The sequence below is a fragment of the Schistocerca nitens genome, chromosome 12 (genome assembly GCF_023898315.1).
Source record: "Schistocerca nitens isolate TAMUIC-IGC-003100 chromosome 12, iqSchNite1.1, whole genome shotgun sequence".
Classification (NCBI taxonomy): domain Eukaryota; kingdom Metazoa; phylum Arthropoda; class Insecta; order Orthoptera; family Acrididae; genus Schistocerca; species Schistocerca nitens.
Window position 1 is genome coordinate 44816211 of NC_064625.1, and position 27359 is coordinate 44843569.

At 44.9% G+C, this 27359-nt stretch overlaps 1 protein-coding gene across 2 annotated transcripts in view; it reads left to right on the forward strand.

Annotated features, from left to right (window-relative positions):
• LOC126215370 (angiotensin-converting enzyme-like) overlaps nt 1–27359 on the forward strand; it is a 296275-nt gene that overhangs the window by 533 nt on the left and 268383 nt on the right. The gene's annotated exons all lie outside the window — the stretch shown is intronic.

Sequence of the window (27359 nt, forward strand, 5' to 3'; positions counted from 1 at the left end):
TTATGGAAAAATTCGCCATAAACGATTCGTTTTCCTCGTCGTTCACATTTCGTATTGACATCATGTTATCTGCATTTTACAATTTCCGGATCGCTTACTTTCTTTACTGATGGTAAAAACGTGAGAGAGAACCTATAATTGCACATAAAATGTGTAATGTTGTCCTGGATTCATAAGTAACTGTTCTGCTAGAAAATTAAACTGTTAGGTGCAGACCTATTTAGAAGCGCTTTGTTTCTAAGACAGCAAGACATCGGAATTTCTAACGGAAGTCACCGATTAATATCAGTAATTTCTGAGGGTAAACTTAACACATTGGAAGAAACAGCGGTGATTTTTAGTACGAAATATTCGTGTGTTTCTTGACAATTTGTATAACCATCTAAGGTGGAACTCATAATAAACTAATGCTTACTATATTAACTGAACTATCGCAGTTGATTTGCATCTTGTCAGTACTCGGACGTGTAATTCTCGCATTTCAACGGGGTTCATTTTTTTTTACTTCGGTTTAAAATCAAGTCATCACGTTTCTGGTTGTTGTAAGTGACTGGCCTTATGTTAATTCCCCAAACTAGAGAACCACAGCCAGTTAAGAGTGATGTTTGAAATCTTAGCTTTGAACACGATGTAATTCAATAATATCCTCGATAAATATTCGACAGCAGACAACAGCCTCTAACAATGCATTTGAATAGGGTTTCACCAAAGTTTTCCAAATAAGCTCTAGGACCGCAGTTTCTCCTTTTTTTTTTTTTTTTTGTTATCCAGACTTAACATATATAAACATCCAAGAAGTTAACTGTCGAAGGCTCTTTAAATGTTTTGTCTTATATTCATTACAACGGTTTTATGCATAAAACTTAAGTAGACTTTTTGTTTCTTTTCCCCCTTGTGCAGTGCTGCAGCCACTGGGAATATAATAGTTCTAGACTCCGAAATAATTAGAATACCCCACCACAATGTACAAATTGTCCCAAATGTTTAGCGTCAAAGTCAGGAGCGCCAATTTTGGAAGACGAATGGTAAGTAGCCATAAGAATGTTCCATTTCCGACTCTGTTGAAACCTACGTAATGCCGAATTTTAAATCATTTCCTTGAAAAGAAAACATGTTTTCTCCTTTCCCTGACAACTAGTGGGACACACGCAGCCCCCACTTGCTGCGTGGCATAGGCGCCCTTGGTCAAAATTATAAGGATTGTAAATTAATATTTGGGCATAGAGAACGAGTGGTCGGATCTTAATCTGCATACATATTCCGCAAGCCACCACACGGTGTGTGGCGGAGGATACCTTTCCTGTTCTACCCGCGTATGGAGTGAGGGAAAAACATCTGCCTATATGCTTCCATAAGAGACCTGATTTCTCTTAACTTGTTCTCGCAGTCCTTACACGTGGCTGACGTTAGTGGCGGTAAAATGCCGGTTCTCTGAACTTTTCCCATTAACGTTTTGCGATCGCCGCGTTTCCTCCATGTATTTCCATTTGATTTCACGGAGTATTTCCGTAACCCTCGCGTGCTGAGCGAAGCTGCCAGTAACAAATCTAGCAGCACGCTACTGAATTGCTTCGATATCTTCATTTAAACCGATTTGCTGGGGATCCCAAACACTCGAGCAGCATTCAAGAATGGGTTGCACTAGTTTTCAATAAGCGGTTTGCTTTAGAGATGAGCTACACCTTCCTAGAATTCTCCCAGTAATTCCAGTCACAGTCCGTGAATTGAGACCGTCATCCATCACTTTGAGCTCTTTCTATTGCTGCACTTTAAAGATCTTTATCTAAGTTAATATTCGCCCCCAAGTTCCTTATCTCAAACTACTCGCTCTGTGAAATTTTGACCAGGAGACCGTGTATTGCGGAGTATTCTGTGAACCAGTAAACAGAATCTGCCATAATGTCTTTAGCCACAAGACGTCTTACAAAAATTAAAAAAATAATTTTTAAGTATTCATTTATTCGTATGAATTAACATTGAAAATAGCCATGTTTTACACCTACTCCAGCACTTTTTCAGATTTCTGAAATGATGTTCGAACTCTATCGCCGGGGCATCTTTCATCTCTTAATGATGCGCATTAAATGTCATCCATGCTTGGGAAACGATGGTTCTTTAAGATTTCCTGTATCTGTGGAAACAGACAAGTCATATGGGGTCATGTACGGCGAATATGGAGACCTGCCTACTTCATGCAAACGGCGTTGTAATTGTAAGTACTGCTTGTTATTGAGAGTTCGACTTTGTGGCAAGAACTCGTGGTGCACTATGCCACTGGAATCGAAAAACAGAGTGATGAGCATAACGTTCCACTGGAACGACTGAGCTTAATTTTGACGTCATATCCTTAATACCATGTTTCATCACCTTTTATGAGACGTTTCAATAGTTCTGCGTCCTTGTTGACTCCATCAAACGAAATCTGACCGGTTTTAATTCGTCACAGTTTTTGTTCGATGGACAAACGTTCTGGGGCAAATTTTGCTGTCACACATTTCATACCCAAAACATTCGAAACAAATTCATGACTGAGCCAGTTGGTATCCCAACATCACCGACTTCTTTGATTGTGATCCGGCGATCGTTCATAATCATTTATTTCACTTTTTCACGATTTTTATCGGTTGTTGATGTTCTGTGGCGTCTAGGGCGCTCGCCATCTTCAGCGTCTTCACAGCCTTCTTCAAAACGGTTATACTCCTCAAAACCCTTATTTTATTCGTCAAAGTAATATTTAACATTTCAAAATGGTTCAAATGGCTCTGAGCACTATGGGAGTTAACATCTGAGGTCATCAGTCTCCTAGAACTTAGAACTACTTAAACCAAACTAACCTAAGAACATCACACACATCCAGGCCCGAGGCAGGATTCGAACCTGCGACCGCAGAGGTCGCGCGGTTCCAGACTAAAGCGCCTAGAACCGCTCGGCCACAGCGGCCGGCTAACATTTCAAAAAATTTACGCCTCTTCATTCCGTTATAACAAGATTAGGATATTATAAATTCTCTTATCCATTTTCATACAAAATTAATAATCAACGCTACTAGCAAAACACATGTAACCTCCTTAACCAGACTAAATATCCGGTACGGTTAACAGTGTACAGATACTTGTAGGGTATGTTTAGCGACACGAAATCGAAAAAATCCGCCTGTCGGACGAATACAACACTTGAAATTACAAATTGCGAGTTAGTTTTTGAATACGTTTCGTATAAGCCGGCCGAAGTGGCCGTGCGGTTAAAGGCGCTGCAGTCTGGGACCGCAGGACCGCTACGGTCGCAGGTTCGAATCCTGCCTCGGGCATGGATGTTTGTGATGTCCTTAGGATAGTTAGGTTTAACTAGTTCTAAGGTCTAGGGGACTAATAACCTCAGCAGTTGAGTCCCATAGTGCTCAGAGCCATTTGAACGTTTCGTATATTTTTATAGCTACGCGTCATGTGTAAATGAGTCTTCTGGTGTTGCCACAGAAATCTATCTGTGTAGAGCAGTCGGACAAAAATACGGTAAGACGAAGGAATTACAGACCTTGGCTGCGACTGAGCATTGATTGAAATCAATGGGGAAAGTTGAAAATTCATGCCAGACCGGGATTCGAAACCTTGTCTCTTTGCTTACTTTTAATGTAATTTTGTTCGTTGCAGACGTCCCATGACACCCGTTCAAGTTCATCGTTTATCCAGTCACTCAGTTTTTGTGTTACAGAAAGCAGCTAACCCTCTGACCGAACACGCTGAGCTACCGAGCCGACTACCACTGAGTCCTTTGCCCCCAGTGGTCACAGCAACTGCAGGGAGTACTACAGCACGCCTGCCGCCAGGCCCAAATTCTCTCACACACAGCAAATATAGTGCCTCTTGCCCATTATCCTCAGTACTCGCGGCGTTTCGCCGATTTCCATGAGCTCGAGCCTGGTGTGCATCTCTGCTCAAGAGGTAACTGGTCTGTTCTTTCGGACATCGCGAGAAATGCATGCTAGAACATAAATGCAGATGCTAAGCAAGCCGGTAGCTTGCGCTGCTGTTTTTGACCACAAACGGCACCTGTGCTATGTCCTCAATACGTTGAAAGTATCAGTCGTGCTGAGAACAGTGTTCTGTTTAGCCGCGAACGCATTATGTCGGAGCTAAGTGAATTCGAACGTGGGTAAATGGTTTGTGGTCGTGTGGTGGGTACTTCCGTAACGAAGTGAGCCGAAGTGTTTGATGTTTCCGTATATTTACACCGCATACAGGCAAAGCAGGAAAACATTACCTGCTAAGTCACAACGCGGATGAAAACGTATGTTGAGTGTTCGTGACAGACAGTCAATGAAGATTATGACGAAAACTAAGAGGACGACAGCTGCAAAAGCCACTACAGAACTGAATGTCGCGAACAACACTAAGAACTTTATAAGCAGGGAAATGCAGGGCGAGTGGAATTCCAAAGCTACACTACTGGCCATTAAAATTGCTACACCAAGAAGAAATGCAGATGATAAACGGGTATTCATTGGACAAATATATTATACTAGAACTGACATGTGATTACATTTTCACGCAATTTGGGTGCATAGATCCTGAGAAATCAGTACCCAGAACAACCACCTCTGGCCGTAATAACGGCCTAGATACGCCTGGGCATTGAGCCAAACAGAGCTTGGATGGCGTTTACAGGTACAGCTGCCCATGCAACTTCAACACGATACCACAGTTCATCAAGAGTAATGACTGGCGTATTGTGACGAGCCAGTTGCCCGGCCATCATTGACCAGATGTTATCAATTGGTGAGAGATCTGGAGAATGTGCTGGCCAGGGCAGCAGTCGAACATTTTCTGTATCCCGAATGGCCCATACAGGACCTGCAACATGCGGTCGTGCATTATCCTGCTGAAATGTAGGGTTTCGCAGGGATCGAATGAAGGGTAGAGCCACGGGTCGTAACACATCTGAAATGTAACGTCCACTGTTGAAAGTGCCGTCAATGCGAACAAGAGGTGACCGAGACGTGTAACCAATGGCACCCCATACCATCACGCCGGGTGATACGCCAGTATGGTGAGGACGAATACACGCTTCCAATGTGCGTTCACCGCGATGTCGCCAAAGACGGATGCGACCATCATGATGCTGTAAACAAAACCTGGATTCATCCGAAAAAATGACGTTTTGCCATTCGTGCATCCAGGTTCGTCGTTGAGAACACCATCGCAGGCGATCCTGTCTGTGATGCAGCGTCAAGGGTAACCGCAGCCACGGTCTCCGAGCTGATAGTCCATGCTGCTGCAAACGTCGTCGAACTGTTCGTGCAGATGGTTGTTGTCTTGCAAACGTCCACATCTGATGACTCAGGGATCGAGACGTGGCTGCACGATCCGTTACAGCCATGCGGATAAGATGCCTGTCATCTCGAATGCTAGTGATACGAGGGCGTTGCGATCCCGCACGACGTTCCGTATTACCCTCCTGAACCCACCGATTCCATATTCTGCTAACAGTCATTGGATCTCGACCAACGCGAGCAGCAATGTTGCGATACGATAAACCGCAATCGCGCTAAGCTACAATCCGACCTTTATCAAAGTCGGAATCGTGATGGTACGCATTTCTCCTCCTTACACGAGGCATCACAACAATGATTCACCAGGAAACGCCGGTCAACTGCTGTTTGTGTATGAGAAATCGGTTGGAATCTTTCCTCGTGTCACCACGTTGTAGGTGTCGCCACCGGCGCCAACTTTGTGTGAATGCTCTGAAAAGCTAATCATTTGCATATCACAGCATCTTATTCCTGTCAGTTACATTTCGCGTCTGTAGCACGTCGTCTTCGTGGTGTAGCAATTTTAATGGCCAGTAGTGTATACCGCATACAGCCAAAGCAGGAAAACATTACCTGCTAAGTCACAACGCGGAGGAAAACGTGTTTTGAGTGTTCGTGACAGACATTCAGTGAAGAGGATTATGACGAAAACTAAGAGTACGGCAGCTGCAAAAGCCACTACAGAACTGAATTTCGCACTCGCAAACACCAAAACAACACTAAGAACCTTATAAGCAGGGAATTGTTGGGCGAGCTGGAATTCCAAAGCCGGCCGGAGTGGCCGAGCGGTTCTAGGCGCTACAGTCTGGAACCGCGAGACCGCTGCGGTCGCAGGTTCGAATCCTGCCTCGGGCATGGATGTGTGTGATGTTCCTAGGTTAGTTAGGTTTAAGTAATTCTAAGTTCTAGGGGACTTATGAACTCAGAAGTTGAGTCCCATAGTGCTCAGAGCCATTTGAACCATTTTTTTGGAATTCCAAAGCCACTTATCGCTGAAACAAATGCTCGTAACGGGAAACGTGGTGCCGAAGCCATAAAACATGAACTATGGAGCAAGGGAAGGAAGTCGTTTGGTCGGATGAGTCTTGTTTCACACCCTTTCCAACTTGTGTCCGAGTTCACGTCCCAAGAATAAAACATGGCGGGCGCGGTGTTGATTTGAGAGCCATATCGCGGTATTCCATGGGCTGCAAGTTCGTATTAGTGTCAAATATTATATGACCATTTCGGCAGATCGGGTCCATCCCACGGTACAATGTTTATTCCCCAGTGGTGATGCTGGAAAGACATCAAGCATGATGGGATGCAGGTGATCCACAATAAAGCTCTCATAATCCACAGCTGTCATGGCACTTTAGATTACTGCCACAGACCCCTTCGGTGCCCAGGTGAGTAATGTCCATAGCATAATACTGCCGCACTGCCGGCCGAAGTGGCCGTGCGGTTAAAGGCGCTGCAGTCTGGAACCGCAAGACCGCTACGGTCGCAGGTTCGAATCCTGCCTCGGGCATGGATGTTTGTGATGTCCGTAGGTTAGTTAGGTTTAACTAGTTCTAAGTTCTAGGGGACTAATGACCACAGAAGTTGAGTCCCATAGTGCTCAGAGCCATTTGAACCATTTGAACTGCCGCACTCACTTGCGTTCGTGTCGCGGTGCATGTTTCGAGCTGCCATTCGCTTGAATGACGGCGTATCCAGACACGACCATCTACCCGTTGTGACAAGAAAAGTGATTCATTCTACCAGGCAACAAGTTGCCGTTGATTCATGGCCCAATTTCGATTATCCCTTGTCCACTACAGTTGGGTGATGTTGGGTCGACATAGGAACACATTTGCTGTCGTTTGCTGCGGTGTCTCATGTTCAACCATGAACACAGAAAGGCGTTTTCTGAAACACTTGTATCTGCAGCATTGTACGAAGCATGTTCAGAAAATAAGTGTACAGTGACCGTAACGGGCTGAGTTTTTTTTTTTGTTTTGTTTTTTTGAGCGTTGGCAATACTGAATGGTAGAGAGGGATTCTCTGACCATAGCGAACATCGCAGAAACGCGGCAGTGCATAATCTCACGTTGTAGTGTCCATTTGCCTGAAAGAAGTCGGTAAGAAATCACGCCAATTGCGAACCACGTGCTGTGATTCGCTTCCTACTCGCGGAAGGAATATATCTACTGAAATTTTATAGCGCATCAAAACGCTTTAAAATGGCTCTGAGCACTATGGGACTTAACTGCTAAGGTCATCAGTCCCCTAGAACTTAGAACTACTTAAACCTAACTAACCTAAGGACATCACACACAACACCCAGCCATCACGAGGCAGAGAAAATCCCTGACCCCGCCGGGAATCGAACCCGGGAACCCGGGCGTGGGAAGCGAGAACGCTACCGCACGACCACGAGATGCGGGCCCAAAACGCTTTACGACGAAGGTGTTTAAGTGGTGTAGGGAGTTTAGTGGAGGTAGAACAAATGTTCTTGAAGAATAAAGGAGTGGGCGACCTTCCATTTTGACTATTAGTTCGTTCAAAAAAATCGAGAAACCTGTTCGTGAAGACCGCCGTTTGACAGTGGATGAAATTTCCGTGATGTTTCCGCAGTCCTCCAGAACTCTCTTAGACGAGACACACACAGAAACGCTGAGACACCGGAAAACTGCGCAAGATGGGTTCCCAAACAGCTGCCAGAGCAGCACCAGAAAAATTGGGTTTACGCGTCCACGAGTTTCTTGAGTAACTTGAATTGGAAGGCGAGCATCTCCTGAGTTCTATTGTGACTGGAGATGAAACGTGGGTTGCTCATTACACGCCCGAGACAAAAAGGCAATCGCCACAGAGGCGTCATACTAATTCCCCAACTGCAAAAAAATTCAAAACCGCAATTTCGAGCAAAGCCAGATCATAGATTCAGTGTTTTGAGACCAAAAAGGCGTCATTTTGCTCGAATTTCTGCCTCAGGGGAGACCAGCGCAAACGACATTGCGAAATCCCAAAAAACTCAAAAGGAACATTCGAAACAAAAGGAGGGAAATGCAAAAGATAGGAGTGTCCTTTTTGCACGATATAGCTCGTCTTCACAGAGCCTTAGCAAACAAGGTACTCTTGGCCCCATTTGGTTGGGATGTTATTAACCACATTCCCATAATCCCCTGAGTTGGCGCCTTCAGATTGTCGTCTTTTCATCTCCCTGAAGGGCACACATGAGTGGATCTAATCTTCATCCGCCGAGCAGGTGCAGAAAGAGGTTCTGAAATGGGGAAAGGAGCTGGTGAGAGAGTTCTTGGAGGAGGGCATAAAGAAGCTTACGTTATGGCTCACCATTTGCGTTGATCAGGATGGCGATTATGTTAAAAATAGTCAACAAATGTATCAACAATACCCTGTAACTTCTGGAATGAGATTTTCACTCTGCAGCAGAGTGTGCACCGATATGAAACTTCCTGACAGATTGAAACTGTGTGCCGCGGGTAAGTGCTGTACCAACTGAACTACCCAAGCACGACCCGTCCTTACAGCTTTACTTCCACCAGTACCTCATCTCCTACCTTCCAAACTTCACAGAAGCTGCGAACCTTGCAGAGCTAGAACTCGTGGAAGATATTGTGGAGGCTTAGCCACAGCCTGGTGGATGTTTCCAGAATGAGATTTTCACTCTGCAGCGGAGTGTGCGCTGATACGAAACTTCCTGGCAGATCATAACTGTGTGCCGGATCGAGACTCGACTCGGGACCTTTTCCTTCCGTGGGCAAGTGCTCTGCCAACCGAGCTACCCAAGCAAGACTCGCGAGCGTTCACAGCAGAGTTTCATATCGGCGCACACTCCACTGCTGAGTGAAAATCTCATGCTGGAAACACCCCCAGGCTGTGGCTAAGCCATCTCTCCGCAATATCCTTTTCTCCGGAGATGCTAGTTCTGCAAGGTTCGCAGAAGAACTTCTGTGAAGTCTGGAAGGTAGGAGACGAGGCATTGGCAGAACTGTAGCTGTGAGGACAGGTCGCGAGTCGTGCTTTGGTAGCTCAGTTGGTAGAGCACTTGCCCGCGAAAGGCGACGGTCCCGAGTTTCAGTCTCGGTCCGGCACACAGTTTTAATCTGCCAGGAAGTTTCACCCTGTAACTTGTTTTCCAAAACTCTTTTTCTAAAAAAAAAAGTAGTACACTTATTTTCTGAACATGCTTTGTACTATGTCGTCGGATCTGCCACTAATCGCCGCCATTCTGCTATACAGAACAGCCAGACCTCCGACCTACGCTTTCTGCGATGTGGTGTTGACCTCCAACACCTTGTCACTCCCTCTTAGGTTCACCGTTCTTCCAACGCTACTTTCCCACACACGTTCACGACTGCAACACGCCAACAGCCAATCAGCTTCGCAGTTTCCAAGATACCATTTCCCACTTCAGAATTGCTAATGTCCCCATTTGCAACCCGTATCGACGCTCCAATGAATCCCCATTTGTTTCTGCTTCGCTTGTATCCTTCGTTGCATCACGAGACCGCAACGTTTGCAGACGGCATTGTCTCGTGGTGGGCAGTAGTCTTAATGTTTTGGGTCATCACTTTGTAAACCCGGAAGAGAAAACTACTTAACAAAACTCGAATTTGGTCTTCGTGACTGAGGCAGCAAGTCTGTCTAACCAATGGCCGGAACTGATGTTCCACTCAACGCTAGTACGTCGCCGAGTACCGTTGCATCGGACGACCTTGGCGCGTCCTCCAGATTGGCGTAACGAAGTCGTTCTGTACCTTGAACCGGCTGGTACGGATGAACAGAGATGACTAACAGCTCAACTGTAGGGATTCCCATTCGCGATAGTCGAGCAATTAGCGATAGGCTTACTCTTTTAAAACTCAAAATAGCAGCTGCAAAATGCAGGGAGAGAAAGGTAATCAACTGGGTTGGTTGATAAATCCTGGCGGTTTATAATATAATGTTTTTTAGAGGATAATGTACTCTACACAACAGTGTGTCATTAAAATGAGGAGTCGACGTCTACTGCTTTTTGCATTTAATCGAGCTACCGAAGCCACAGAAACAGCTGGAGGGATTTGTAAAGTGTATGACGGAGAAGCGATGGCTCTTAGGATGGCTCAAAATTGGTTTAAGCGATTCAAAGACGGCAATTGCAAACATCAAAGACATGGGTAATCCACCAGGAACTACTTGTTCGTAACCAAACAGCGAACGCGGAACATTACTTCCAACAAATGCAACGACTCAGCAGTGCTATCCAAGAAAAACAACCTCACCGGCGACATGGCATTCCTTCTTTACACGACAACAGTTACACATCGCGAAGCAGATCGTTCAAACGCTTGAATGGGACGTGCTGCCACATCCTACATATTCTCCTGATTTCCATGTATTCCGTTCCCACTCGAAGTACTTCGTGGCGCCTCACTCATTAATGGCGTGAAATTGAAAGCTTGGCTGTACGATTTCTTCGAGTGAAAACCAGGTGATTTCAACCGTCGAAGCATTGAACACCTTGTTTTATATATATATATGACTTGAAAAGGTTTCTGGACATATATATATATGGTGTCACACCTAACTCTGGCACCTCACTTGAAAAGGTTTCTGGACCTGTATACAGGGTGTTTCAAAAATGACCGGTATATTTGAAACGGCAATACAAACTAAACGAGCAGCGATAGAAATACACCGTTTGTTGCAATATGCTTGGGACAACAGTACATTTTCAGGCAGACAAACTTTCGAAATTACAGTAGTTACAATTGTCAACAACAGATGGCGCTGCGGTCTGGGAAACTCTATAGTACGATATTTTCCACATATCCACCATGCGTAGCAATAATATGGCGTAGTCTCTGAATGAAATTACCCGAAACCTTTGACAACGTGTCTGGCGGAATGGCTTCACATGCAGATGAGATGTACTGCTTCAGCTGTTCAATTGTTTCTGGATTCTGGCGGTACACCTGGTCTTTCAAGTGTCCCCACAGAAAGAAGTCACAGGGGTTCATGTCTGGCGAATAGGGAGGCCAATCCACGCCGCCTCCTGTATGTTTCGGATAGCCCAAAGCAATCACACGATCATCGAAATATTCATTCAGGAAATTAAAGACGTCGGCCGTGCGATGTGGCCGGGCACCATCTTGCATAAACCACGAGGTGTTCGCAGTGTCGTCTAAGGCAGTTTGTACCGCCACAAATTCATGAAGAATGTCCAGATAGCGTGATGCAATAATCGTTTCGGATCTGAAAAATGGGCCAATGATTCCTTTGGAAGAAATGGCAACCCAGACCAGTACTTTTTGAGGATGCAGGGACGATGGGACTGCAACATGGGGCTTTTCGGTTCCCCATATGCGCCAGTTCTGTTTATTGACGAAGCCGTCCAGGTAAAAATAAGCTTCGTCAGTAAACCAAATGCTGCCCACATGCATATCGCCGTCATCAATCCTGTGCACTATATCGTTAGCGAATGTCTCTCGTGCAGCAATGGTAGCGGCGCTGAGGAGTTGCCGCGTTTGAATTTTGTATGGATAGAGGTGTAAACTCTGGCGCATGAGACGATACGTGGATGTTGGCGTCATTTGGACCGCAGCTGCAACACGGCGAACGGAAACCCGAGGCCGCTGTTGGATCACCTGCTGCACTAGCTGCGCGTTGCCCTCTGTGGTTGCCATACGCGGTCGCCCTACCTTTCCAGCACGTTCATCCGTCACGTTCCCAGTCCGTTGAAATTTTTCAAACAGATCCTTACTTTTCGGTCCTTTGGTTACATTAAACCTCCGTTGAAAACTTCGTCTTGTTGCAACAACACTGTGTTCTAGGCGGTGGAATTCCAACACCAGAAAAATCCTCTGTTCTAAGGAATAAACCATGTTGTCCACAGCACACTTGCACGTTGTGAACAGCACACGCTTACAGCAGAAAGACGAAGTACAGAATGGCGCACCCACAGACTGCGTTGTCGTCTATATCTTTCACATCACTTGCAGCGCCATCTGTTGTTGAAAATTGTAACCACTGTAATTTCGAAAGTTTCTCCGCCTGAAAATGTACTGTTGTCCCAAGCATATTGCAACAAACGGTGTATTTCTCTCGCTGCTCGTTTAGTTTTTATTGCCGCTTCAAATATACCGGTCATTTTTGAAACACCATATATATATATATATATATATATATATATATATATATGGTGTCACACCTAACTCTGGCACCTCAGATATCTGTGGAACAACAATAGATACTGAAAAACGGCTTTCAGCAGCATGAACGTACGGCAGGGGCTTAGGAAACCAAATACTACGCGAAATTTTAAAACGTAAACAAATACTATTTTCAACACAAACTTGTGTATTTTTAAATGAACACCACCTATTATTTCGTATGCAATCAATAGCATGAAAAATCACAAAAATCATGGCGTTGGTTGCATTGCAATAGGTCGATTACATCCCGAGAAATTGCGAAGCGAAGCTGACGCTTGAAATAAATGAGGCGCACAGCTAGCGCACCTCCTGAGATTCAAGTGTGCACCTCACGCTGCCGGTAATCGTGATGCAATTGAGTACTATGTCAGTGGAGTGTTAATGTATGGTGTGGTACTGTATGATAACACATCATTGGCCCATACTTCATTGATGGCACTCCTAAAAGGGGATAGTTTAGCCCTTTCTTGAGCTGTACCTTACTTGAACCGGTCCATCTCTTATAATGTGTCAAGTAATGTTTATTGTGGCGAAATGACAACTAGTGGTACAATTAGTGGTAACACACTTTGTTTCACTTTTCTAAACCTCATAAGTTCTGAAATATGTGGCTTTTAAAGGATAGCAACGGCGTCACACTTTCTGACGTAATGCATTGCGTGTAGTACTGTGCTCAGAACAGGAGTTGCCTGCACTGCCGCCTGTATCCTGCCGTAAACGTACCAATATCACGACGGCACGCTCTACCTTCAGTGTACGAGTGTCTCCTAATGTGGTCTGCTGAACCGCTCTCATACTGTAGCGCAATTCACATATGTTGCCACATTAAAACCTGTTTTCCTGTGGCTTGTTTCATTTGCCGTCATGTAGTCGATATGCCAGCCTTCAGTACTGAAGAAAAAGTTGATACTATTTTAATTTATGGCGAATATCACAGAAATGCAATCTCACCTGTGACACTGTATGCTGAACGCTACCCAGATCTGCGGTGTCCGTCACGTCGAACCACTGGCAACATCTGCAAGGCACTCACGGAAACAGGAAGCTGGGCTCCCACAAAACGAAATTGCTGTTCTGGTTGCTGTAGCGCAGAATCCTCAGGTGGGTGTACGAGAAATTGCACGAGGTGTAGGAATAAGTCACAGTAGTGTGTGCAGAATCTTGCATCGGCATCGGTTTCATCCGTTCCATATCTCACTGCACCAAGAACTGCACGGGGATGACTTTGAATCCCGCATTGCATTCTGTCGTTTTGCACTTCAGCAGTTGCAAGGTAATCTAGTGTTTCTAAGCAATACGTTGTTTACGGACGAGGCTTCATTTACAAATCATGGTAATGTGAATCTGCGGAACATGCACTGCTGGTCCGCGCAAAATCCCCACTGGATTCACCAAGATGCTCATCGACGACAGTGGAGTGTCAATGCTTGGTGCGGTATCATCGCTAACTGTATTGTAGGTCCCTATTTTTACCGTGGAACATTGAATGGACAGCGATATGCATCATTTCTTCAACGCACACTAGCACTCCTCATGGAGGATCAAGGATTGGAAATTCGTCTATCAATGTGGTTCCAACATGATGGATGTCCCGCACACAATGCAACAGTTGCCAGAGACGTTCTAGATGCGACATTTCCAAATAGGTGGATGGGTCGGGGAGATGCCGTGCGATGGCCAGCGCGGACCCCGACTCGACTCCATTAGACTTCTTTCTCTGGGGTGCAGTGAGAGGCAGAGTGTATGAATAACCCCCACCGACTGTAGAGGATATGCAACATCGTATTACTGCGGCGTGTGCGGCAATATCTGTAGAATCTCTACAATCTGTGCAACACTCTCTCGTTACCTGTCTGCAAACGTGTATTGATGCAAACGGAGGGCACTTCGAGCATATGTTGACGTGGCAGTTTCATTGGTCAAGATGTGGGTGTATTTTCTATGCTGGATGTAATGCATAAAAATACAGTTTCTGTGGGCGACAGGGCACTAAGATGTTTTTAGCAAAGTGAATCCAAGTGTTGTTATCTCTAGTCGTAGCTCTAGTTGTCATTTCGCTATAATAAACATACATTTACTATTTGAAAAACGTAACTTTACGTTGGACGTGTTACTTGTTTATTTTTGTGGATTGTGCGTACCTTCCCATTGCGTGAGCCCCAGACAGGCAGCGTGAGGTGCACGCTTGAGTCTCAGGAGGTGCACTAGCTGTGCGCTTCATTTATTTTCAAGCGTCACCTTCGCTTCGCAGTTTCTCGGGATGTAATTGACGTATTGCAATGCAACCAACGCCATGACTTTTGTGATTTTTCATGCTATTGGTTGCATACGAAATAATAGGGGCATCCATTTAAAGATACACAAGTTTGTGTTGAAAATAGTATTTGTTTACGTTTTAAAATTTCGCGTAGTATTTGGTTTCCTAAGCCCCTGCCGTACGTTCATGCTGGTGAAAACCATTTTTGAATATCTTTTGTTGTTCCAGAGATATTTCAGATGGCAGAGTTAGGTGAGACACCCTGTATATATGCAGACTGAAGCGACAAATGAAAATTAGTACCAAGGCAGGGCTTCGAACCTGAGTCTTCTGCTCACTCGGCAAATGTGTAAACACTACGCCACCATGGCACAGGGACTGTACACAACTGAACCGACTACCCTAGCACGCCTCTGTCCTCAGGCCAAATTACCGTTCGCGCCTCAGCACACTTGGCTTTCGCCCTAAACACGAACAAAATTGCACAGGCTGTCCGGCTGTACTGGAATAGTAGCGTCGAAGGAAACGGTGGATCCTGTCTGGAACCCAGGCACAGTGGCTTTAATCGGATGAAACTATACGGTTCCAGAGACCTTTTCAAGTCTCAGACATCTATGTTGTATATACACTGACGGGACAAAAATCGCAACACCAAATAATAATTAATGTAGAGTAATGAAATATCAGTAATACATTTGTCTAGGTAACATGTTTAAGTGATCTACATTTCAGGATCACAGGTTAATGTAAGCGTGAGATGAGCTATTGAAAATGTGAAATGCTGGTACATTAATAACCGGTGTAACTGCTGGAATGTTGAATGCAATCATGCGAAAGTGCATGCATTGTATTGTACAGGTGCCGGATGTCAGTTCGTGAGATGGAGTTCCATGCCTGTTGCACTTGGTCTGTCAGTACGGGGAGAGTTAATGCTTTTTGTGGATGATGCTGAAGTTGTCGTCCGATTACATCCAGAATGTGCTCGATTGGAGACAGATCTGGTGAGCGAGCCGGCCAAAGAAACATGGAACGCGCTTTGACAGGTGTTGCTTGTACTTGGGGTTCCGTACGAACGCACAGTGCCGTAATTGAGGACTGCCTTCTCACCGTCACCAAACAAGGAGCAGATTCCGTAGCCGCGTAATCACGTCACAGAATTCGTTTTTGCTCTCCGAAAATACACCTCATCTGGGAAGAGGCTTCGGCTATCCGTGCATGCCTCCCGGACTGATCCAAACTCATAGGTAATGCATCTATACCTAACACAGCCGATGCCTCAATATTCATATACAGAGAGTTTATTTCGAATTATTTCCAACGGCAGTTAATCTTCATTAATGTCCATTCGTCCAGACATGTAAGTAAAATAAGATTTATGTTTTATGACTGCTGCTCAATTCAGTACACGTTCAAAAGTGGCTCTGAGCACTATGGGACTTCTGAGGTCATCAGTCCCCTAGAACATAGAACTACTTAAACCTAACTAACCTAAGGACGTCACACACATCCATGTCCGAGGCAGGATTCGAACGAGACTGTAGCGCCTAGAACCGCTCGGCCACACCGGTCGGCTCAGTACACGTACCAAAACAATATCGAAGATACGAAGCACAATAACTGACAACGTTGTCTCAAAATCTTCGTCGTTTAGCCAGTTTTGATGTGAGAGCCAATATACATGCTACCCTTCGCCTCGTAAAAATATCTCTGCAAGGATTTTGAAGTATGTTTATTGCATACCTTTGCGCATTTTTTGGCTTAAATTTCTCCCTTTTCAGAGCAGGGGTCTAAATATTTCTTTGTACTTTATCACTGCGAAAATTGTAACCAGTTTTAAGATTACATAAAAACACTTCACGAAGTTGAACAGTAGACAGAAAATATGTATATTTCATACAATTCCGCAGATTTTTTATGAGACACATCATCATTCAGTTCATAATATTTAGACACAAACAAATATTGTCAAAGAGAACGTCATTCGCAGCGCTTGGTATTCACTGATTTACTCTCGAAAAATTTTTTTGCAATTTTTGGATATCTTTTAAAATAGTTTTACCTGTGAATCGAAATATTACTTCCTTTCACGTATGTTACCGTGCAACGAAACGCTGTACGTTTCACCTTAGTGACACGGGGAGCATGCCAGAGATAAGTCCCTGCAGTCGCAGTATCGTCTGTGTCCTCGGTGGCTCGGTCGGATAGAGCGTCTGCCATGTAAGCAGAAGGTCTCCGGTTCGAGTCCCGGTCGGAGATCACATTTTTCAACTGTCCCCGTTGATATTTATCAACGTCTGTAAGCAGCTGAAGGTCTGGATTTCATTATAATTTCATTCTTCGAGAGTTGCAAGATCTTCATGAGGAAACTTCCACTGAAAATAATGCAGTTATGATAAAGATACACCGACCAGTGTTCCGAAGTCGCCTGCAAATGGATGTTTGTATCAATGTAACGATGCAGTGCGTGGTCTTCATCATCTATGATCCAAGACATATGCCCATGTGGGGCAGTATGCGATATACTCTCCTTGTTGGGTTGGGTTGGGTTATTTGGGGGAGGAGACCAAACTGCGAGGTCATCGGTCTCATCTGATTAGGGAAGGATGGGGAAGGAAGTCGGCCGTGCCCTTTCGAAGTAACCATCCCGGCATTTGCCTGAAGCGATTTAGGGAAATCACGGAAAACATTAATCCAGATGGCCGGACGCGGGACTGAACCGTCGTCCTCCCGAATGCGTGTCCAGTGTGCTAACCACTGCGCCACCTCACTCTCCTTGTAACTGATAAACTTACGAGCACTGATAATGTCACAGCAGAAACAAAACCGAAATCCTAAATTAGGGTACAGAAGGATATAACAACAGTCATCATGTTGCAGGAACTGATTGTTAGATAAATATTGTGATATTATTTCGCTTAGTCGCTACTTACGTAATCCTCTAACATTAGCCGCAGACTTACACACACACACACACACACACACACACACACACACATCCCAAAAGTAACAAACAGTTGGATCACAGAATGAATTTTCGCTCTGCAGCGGCGTGTGCGCTTATTTCAAACTTACTGGCGCATTGAAACTGTGCATCCGACCAAGACTCGAACCTAGGACCTTTGGCTTTCGCAGACAAGTGCTCCACTGAATGAGCTTAGGTTTTGGAACGACTCACGATCGCCCTCACAGCTTTGTTTCTAAATCTATGTCCTGTAAGTTACCGGTAGGTGTGTGGCGGAGGGAACTTCTGGTACAACTTCCTTCTCTCCCTCCCCCCGCCCCCCCTTCACCCTTCCTGACTCATTCACGAATGGTGCGAGGGTAGAACGACTGGCGGTATTAACCATCGGATTAGCTCTAATTTCTCTGTTTTTTTTTTTGTCGTCCTGATCATTTTGCAAGACATTTGTGATAGATGGTAAAATAGTAGCAGACTGTTCCCGGAACGTACTCTCTCCGAACTTTATTGGTAAACCTCTTCGTGATGCATAACGACTCTCTTGTAGCATCTGCCACTGCAAATTGTTCGTCATCTCTTCGTAACGTTGCTGCGCCGACTAAACGCCTCCGTCACGAGACGCGCCGATGTCTGTTGATACTTCCTCTCTCTCATCTATTAATCCCACTTGGCAAGAGCCCCAGAGTGATGAACAGTACCCAAGCATCGATTGAACGACTATTTTGTGAGGCGCTTCTTTCGTGAATGAATTACATCTCCTTAAGGTCCAACGAATCTCAGCCTGGCGCCTGCTTTCTCTAAATTTTTTATGTACAAGAGTTTGAGAGAAACGAAGAACTCGGCCGCAATTTTGTACTGAAATATGTTCATCGGTTACAAGTGAAAATTTGTGCCAGGCCAGAACACGAACCCGGACTACCCGCATTACGCGAGCGGTTACATTAACCTGCTCTTCCATCCGAACACGCTTCCCGTCCGACCCACATTCTCAACGTGGCACACGCTACTAGCGTCCACTGTCCACGTCCTTCGATCGTATATTTTGTCTGACTCCCGCTAGAGTTCGGACGTACACTGAGGTGACAGAAGTAAAGCGATACCCTCTGGTATCGCATCGGACCTCGTTTTAGCCGGCGAACAGCAGCAACTCGACGTGGCAAGTCGTTGGAAGTCTCCAGCAGAAAAACTGAGCCATGATGCATCTACAACCGTCCATAATCGCGCAAGTGCTGCCAATGCAGGATTTTATGCGCAAACTAAGCTCTCGATTATGTCCCATAAGTGTCCAATGAGACGCATATCAGGCGATCTATGTGGCCAAATTATTCGCTCGAGTTGTCCAGAATCTTCTTCAAACGAATCACAAACAACTGTGCCGTGATGAAAAGACACACTGTCATGCATAAAAATTCCATTGTTGTTTGGGATCGTGAAGTCCATGAATATATGCAAATGTTCTCCAACTAGCCGAACATAAACGTTTCCAATCAATGATCAGCTCGACCAGAGGCCCCAGTCCATTCCTCGTAAAGACAGCCCACACCATCAAGGAGCCCCCACCAGCTTGCACAGTGCCTCGCTGACAACTTGGATCCATTGCTGCATGGGGCCTGCGCCACTCTCGAAGCCTACCATCAGCTCTTACCAACTGCCATCGGGACTCATCTGACCAGGCCACGGTTTTCCAATCGTCTAGGTTCCGACCGATATGGTCACAGCCCAGGACAGACGGCGCAGGCGATATAGTGCTGTTAGCAAAGGCACTTGCGTTGGTCGTCTGCTGCCATGGCCCTTTTAACGGCAAATTTCGCCGCACTGTCCTATCCGATACGTTCGTCGTACGTCCGATATTGATTTCTGCGATTATTTCACGCAGTATTGCTTGTCTGTTAGCACTGACAAGTCTACGAAAACGCCGCTGCTCTCGGTCGTTAAGTGTAGGCCGTCGACCACTGCGTTGCCCGTGGTGAGAGGTAATCCCTGAAATTTGGTATTCTCGGCACACTCTCGACACTGTGGATTTCGAAATATCGAATTCCTTAACGGTTTGCGAAAAGGAATGTCCCGTGCCTCTAGCTGCAACTAACATTCTGCATTCAGAGTCTGTTAACTCCAGTCATGCGGCCATAATCAGTCGGAAATCTTCTCGCATATATTACCTGGGTACAAGTGACAGTTCCGTCAAAGCACTACCTTTACAAGATCCTACTGCCATCTACGTATGTGTATACCGCACTCCCATGGCTGTTGACACCTCAGTGTAATCTAATCTTCAGCATTCTTCTGTACCACCACGTTTCAGACTTTCTATTCTCTTCTTGTCTGAACTGCTTATCTTCTACGTTTCACTTCCATACAAGGCTACACTCCAGACAAATGCCTTCAGAAAAGACTTCCTAACACTAAAACTGACATCAGGTGTTTACAAATTCCTTTTTTCAGAAACGCTTTTGTCGCTCATGCCACTCTGCATTTGATATCCTTTCTTCCACTGACCCCAAACCACTGCCATCTGCGACTTCAGTGGCGTCAAGCAAGAGACCGGTGGAGGGCAGGTTGGAGGTCTGTTGTGTTTTCTGATGAAAACCGGCTCTGCCTCGGTGCCAGTGATGGGCGATTGTTGGTGAGAAGGACGCCGGTTGGGGGACTGCAACCAACCTGTCTGTGTGCTAGGCACACTGGACCCACACCTGGGCTTATGGTCTAGGGTATGACAGCAAGAGGGCTCTCGTGGTTATCCTCCCCAAACTGACAGCAAATTCGAACTGTTTTATTGTCATTCATGAGCAGCATTCCAAGGGAGTGTATTTTAACGGAACAACGTTCGCCCACGTATCGCTGTTGTAACCCAGCTCGCTCTACAGACATTATGGACACATGTGCTTATGGAAATAGATGTGCTTTCTTATAAAAGCACAATGAAACATTTCGTACGTATTGTTGAGGAATCGCCAGAAAATAAATGCCTTTTGCTAAAATGATATTCAATCTGTTACTCTTATGGAAACAGTCAACTAAATGAAGCAGAGTGCAACAAAAATAGCAACTCACTTCACTATAATTCTCTCATTTCTAAAAACCTTTCAGCTGGCCAAATGTAACAACGATAACCGTCTGACTAATATTGGGTTAATTGTACTACTCCACGTGTAATGCTTATACAGCAGATTGTTCGCTCCATTTCAGCCGTAAGTGTGAAAAACTATAACTATTGGCTCCACCTATTTATGGCAGAGACTCGGCATTTTGTCGTCCGTCACATGAATTAGATGTCGGCTGCAGCCCGCATCTCGTGGTCGTGCGGTAGCGTTCTCGCTTCCCACGCCCGGGTTCCCGGGTTCGATTCCCGGCGGGGTCAGGGGTTTTCTCTGCCTCTTGATGGCTGGGTGTTGTGTGCTGTCCTTAGGTTAGTTAGGTTTAAGTCGTTCTAAGTTCTAGGGTACTGATCACCGTAGCTGTTAAGTCCCATAGTGCTCAGAGCCATTTTGTCGGCTGCAAACTTTTAATGGGGTAGAGGTAGTCGCGTGCACACTCTGCCACGTCCCCCGTCAGTTCAAAAAATTTAGAGACTGGGATGATTAAACACAGAACAAAGTTAAGATGGTGGTTTTAATGTTCCAGATGATCTACATAGTCTCCTCCCCCCCCCCCCCCCCCCGTCCCCCCACTCATGTACAACGCACAGAACGTTCACACGACCACGTGAAATTGGCAGAAAGGTCATTTGGGACGTAGCCCACCTTGCGTGTCTACTCGTTCCTAATTCGGTCTTGCAACTTTCAGAGACCCAATTTGCAAGGTTAATATTGATATCACCGAGTCTCATCACGCGTGTTGTCTTTTTTTTTTTTTAATGAGCTGTCGCCGTTTTTCATTTAAGTCAAATTGCGGCAGGCGTCCACGCATCGTAGTTTCTGTTCGGGAGTCAAGATGTGCGGGACAAACTTTGCATACACTTTACTCTTCCTAGCCGGCCGGCGTGGCCGAGCGGTTCTAGGCACTACAGTCTGGAAACGCGCGACCGCTACGGTCGCAGGTTCGAATCCTTAGCTTTAAGTAGTTCTAAGTTCTAGGGGACTGATGACCTCAGAAGTTCAGTCCCATACTGCTCAGAGCCTTCTCTTCCTGGTCCCGGCGGAGGTTCGAGTCCTCCCTCGCGCATGGGTGTGTGTGTTTGTCCTTAGGATAATTTAGGTTAAGTAGAGTGTAAGCTTAGGGACTGGTGACCTTAGCAGTTAAGTCCCATAAGATCTCACACACATTTGGACATTTTTTTCTCTTACTCGGTACGTCCTGGAGAATGTCTTGAACACATGATGTAGAAATGTCACACGACAACTTTGACCACAATGGTTTCACGCCCACTACTTAACAGTGCCTGCTCGCAGCTGACACTGGAACATGATTTCGTTGCCTATTGATTATCGTGAACGATGGGGAATGGACGTATCTAACACAGTTGTTCCTTTTCTGCGAAGTAAATACGTCCTTTCTACATCTTGCCGTACAATTGCGTAGCATACTCGCCATTCGTAATGTCACAATGCTGAGAAGACTTTGTTGTGGAGAACCACAGGGAAATGGTTTCTCCATCAAAGTGGTGAATTCAGACTGAAGCATATTGAATATAAATCAGATTGAAGGGGAAGATTATTGTTTTAAGTATACTGATGTACTGGTCAAACACACATTTTCTCTTAAATGCTACAATATCTCGTTTAGTCTACGTCATGAGAACGCCCACATCACTGATATTGTTCCAATAATGACAAAAAAGTGAAACCTCTGCAAAAACTTATACAATATGTTCCGGCAAAATAAAGTGAGTTTTCTGAGACACATTTCAAGCGGTAGGCAAAATACTGTGAGTCTTATGAGACACTTTTCAAACACAAAAAGAAGACAGTGGATGAGGAGAAAAACTGACTGTAATGTCTTTCTGAAGGTCCTTATTAGTTTTGCTCACATGTTTGTTTTCCCATGTGAAATAGTATTATAAAAGTTTTTCTGACAGTTTATTGTTTGTTCCATTAAAATTTTCAAAGCTCCTATAATACAGAAAAAATGAACAGAACTTTTTGTGGGAAATGTAATGTAGTTAAATTGTGTGCTGGGATACGTTTTTGCTAGAGGACAAGATTCTCCAGTTGTTCAAGAAAAACGCATTCGAAGGTCACTTTTGTATGTTTTTCTTGAATAAATCGAAAATTGTAGCATATCTTGAAAACTTACTGCTGTACAAAATTTAACTACATTTAATTTCCTACAAAAATGTTCAGTTCATCTTTTCTGTAGGACCAATTGTTTTCGCGTAACGAGCGAGAGAATATTAAAATCTCGCGCCTGGTTTTTGAAAGCGTTGTGGGTTGCTTAAAAATCAAGTTTTATATAATGTACGATAATTGGCTGATATGTCACATGTTGGGGTAGTTTTCCTTTCATTATTGTGGCAAAACATGATTGACAAAATGCAGAAAAATTCCGCGTGCAAAATTTGTGCTTCAAACCATCTCTCAAGTTTTCTGTATCTACTGAAAATTTTCGCTTTTGTTAGATATGTCTTTCCTGCTTCCTGTAGTTTGGTTGTATAAGCTCCCACCTTAGTTACTGCGCTAATATCGCTTATACGACAGAAATAAAGTAAGTCTCTGAATTCCTGAACGGATTTTATGATCTCAGGGCTATACACTTCTTGAAACCAACATTCAGTATGATCATACGAAAAAATGTGCTATGACCAACCCTAAGTGCGACACTGAATAACTTCATAGGGTTTCGTACCTGAATCGGTAAAAGTGGAACCCTTAAAGCATCACTGTGCTGTCTGTCTGTCCAATGTTCAAAAGTCTTTTTATCATGAACAAGTTGACGTATCAACTTGAAATTTATGTCACATGTTAATGGCTACGTCTCCTTGTTGATATAAAAAGTGAAGCAGCTGACTCAATGCAATCAAAAGACGCGGTCATTTATGCCGCACATTTTGTTATTCACACATACTCATCAAAACCTACAGGGCACTTCCCGTTGCCGTAGGATCATGAAATTTGCCAAGAAGCAAGGTATCACACTGCAACCTAAGGAAAAATCTGAAAATTGTTAATTTGTAATTATATGACACGAAATAATTTTTTGTCATTTGATATCAGACTGTCTGACTGTCCATTCGTGTGTTAAGACCCCTTTTTCTCAGGGACGGGTAGACGTATCAAGTTGACATTTCATGTCGTACTGAGGTCTATAGTCCTCTGGTGGTGTAGAAATGTCACGCTTCGAAGCAAATGCAGTCAGAAGATACGGTCGTTTGTGTTGCATATTTTGATACTCGCAAACTCACTCATTAAAACCTGTAGGGTTGATTTAGAATCATGAATTTGGCAAGACGAAAAGTTTCACAGCGCAAGTAAAGGAAAACAATCAAAAATTTGTTAATTTATGGTTATATCGCACGCACAAATGTTGCTTTTGTCATTTGTTATTCGACTTCAAGCATGAAATTAAAACGTTCTGGAAAGTCTTGGAAACCGTGGCACCGATATTTGCCAGTATCAATGTTGATAACAGACAAAAATCGACGACAACCTTGATTCCTGGAATGCTTGAACTGTCTATATGTCTAAATACTTAATTAATTTGTAGGGTTCCCTCAGTGAGTGAGTCCTCCTCGCACCTACCGTTTTTCTTCATTTTTGTGTGTGTGTGTGTCCAATGACTGATGACGGCGACAATATTGAAACAGAAAGGTCCATTTTCACTCTTCTGTACTACACAACCCTATGTTTTTACGCCGTAACAGCTGAGTTTGTGGAAAGCTGAGATATGTTCAAATAGTGTGTCCATAATAGGACTGTGGATGTTGCCTAGCGGAATCTGTGCGTGAAGGGAACGTTCCCGTCGACTTGTCTGGCTGCTCGCAGCGCTATACATGTCGCAGGACCTGTTGCACGTATAACTGGTGGAGGGTGTGGGGGGGAAGAGGGGCGGTAAGGACGGGGAGAGAGAGTCAGCCAGCGGAATGCAAAAAGCCAAGGCTGCCCCGAGAGAGAATTTGAGGCCAAGAGGACTGCGCAAGGCGTTTTGCAACGAGCACCTCGCCTCTGCAGCTGGAACCCTTAGCGTCTGGGCCGCTTTTAACGCTTAAGCTGTTAGTATCTGTTCTGTTGGCAATGTCGAGAATGTCGTCACAAAGAAAGAAAACCGTAATTACGAATATCTGTATTAAAGATCCCCCGAGCAATATCAGAATGCGGTTCCCTGCTGATCGATACGAGGACCTTGGCGACAAAAGTCATGGGATACTTCCTAATATCGTGTCGGACCTCCTTTTGCCCTGCGTAGTGGAGCAAGTCCATGTGGCACGGATTCAACAAGTCGTTAGAAGTCCCCTGCAGAAACACTGCTGCCCCTATAGCCGTCCATAATTGCGTAAGTGTTGCCGGTGCAGAATGTTGTGCACGAACTGACTTCTCGATTATGTTCCGTAAATGTTCCATGGGATTCGTGTCGAGAGGTCTGGGTGGCCAAATCATTCGCTCGAACTCTACAGAAAGTTCTTGAAGCCAATCGTGAAAAATTGTGGCTCGGTGACATGGCGCATTGTCGTCCATACAAATTCTATCGTTGTTTGGGAACTTGAAGTCCATGAATGGCTGCAAACGGTCTCCAAGTAGCCCAACATAAGCATCTCCAGTCCATGACGGGTTCAGTAGGATCAGAGGACCCAGATCCGTTCCGTGCAAACACAGCCCACACCGTTATGAAACTACCACCAGCTAGCACAGTTCCTGGGTGATAATTTGGTACATGGCTTGGTGGGGTCTGCGCCACACTCGAACCCTAGCATCAGCTCTTACCAACTGGAATCGGGACTCACCTGACCAGGCCACGGTTTTTTAGTCTTTAGGGACCAACAGATATGGTCACGAAGTCGGGAGAGGAATCGCAGGCGCTGTCGCGCTATTAGCAAAGGCACTCGCGTCGGTCGTCTGTTGCCATAGCCCATTAACGCCAAATTTCGCCGAACCATCGTAAGGGATACGTTCGGCGTACGTCACACAATGATTTCTGTGTTTATTTCAAGCAATGGTTGCTTGTCTGTAAGCACTGGCAACTCTACCCAAATGCCGCTGCTCTCGGTCGTTAAGTGAAGGTCGTCGGCCACTGCGTTGTTCGTGGTCGGAGTAATACCTGAAATTTGGTATTCTCGGCACACTCTTGAGTCAGTGGGTCTCGGAATACTGAATTTCCTTACGATTTCCGGAATGGAATCTCCCATGCGTCCAGCTCGAGCTACCATTTCGCGTTGAAAGTCCGTTAATTGCCGTCGTGCTAGCTCCGCCAACACACTGCTCTTTTATACCTCGTGTACGCGATACTACTCCCATGTCTATATGTGCATATAGCTATCCTATGACTCTTGTCAGTATATAGCTCTGAGCGCTATAGGCCGTGGTCGAAGGCACAATGCAGCAGTTGCCATCAGAGGCTATAAATGCTATGATAGCAGTTTCAAACTTAAACAAGCGCACAGGCCGAACTGTTGATACGTATCCACGCGACAGTTCGACTGTAACGTCACCACACCGCAGCCCAAGCCTTACGAAGACCGTAGAGCCCCCTAACTCTAGCGTGTTGAGGTTTGAAGCGAAGGTGAGAAATTGAGCCGACAATTAAAGTTTCTCGCATTCATAGCTGAACTGGACTCTTGTTGTCTTACACATGCAGTAGCACAGTTAAGTTAATCTCTCCAAAAATTCGCAATATTAGTGCTACAAAAGAGTTCCTCGTCCAGGGCTTGAAGGTCCAAGGGATGTCGATCATCCGATATGTCATTCTCTGTCATGCGGATGCGGATGGGGATGGGGGTTGGGGGGACGGAGGGCGGGGGCATACTACAGCGAAGATAGAAAAACGTTAAAGAAGGAAGTTGCAGGACTTCTAAAGGTCCATCGATTGCTTTCTTTCGTTTCGAGATGAATCGGAAAAACCGGTACAAATACAGTTATCTGCAACACGATAATATTCACGTTCCCATACCTGCGCCGGCCGGTGTGGCCGAGCGGTTCTAGGCGCTTCAGTCTGGAACCGCGCGACCGCTACGGTCCCAGGTTCGAATCCTGCCTCGGGCATGGATGTGTGTGATGCCCTTAGGTTAGTTAGGTTTAAGTAGTTCCAATTTCTAGGGGACTGATGACCTCAGATGTTAAGTCCTATAGTGCTCAGAGCCATTTGAACCATTTTGTTCCCATACCTGCAATTTACTGTGATCGTAACCGGCGCTAAGGCAAAAAAAATTGTTGGTTTGAAAAATTTTGGAAAAAATTGAAGAATTTTTCGAGATATGTCGACATCTTGAAAAAACAAAGGCGCTCTCGATTATTGGCTAGTTCTTCTCAGTAGATGACCTTATAATAACGGTATTAGAATTATTTTCTCTGCAAGTTGTGCTACCATGATATTAAATAAATTTTAGGACTCTATTAATTGTAAGGGTCAAAATACTACTTCCAAAAACTTGCATTTTGTTGCGCATGTTTCTTTAAATATCTAAATTTTTGTTGTGTGAAAATAACTTTTGAAGAAAGCAATTGCCGGCGTTTTCCACGAATTAGAAAAAATTACGACCTTCTGGATGTGAAGTAATGTTTATTATTATTATTA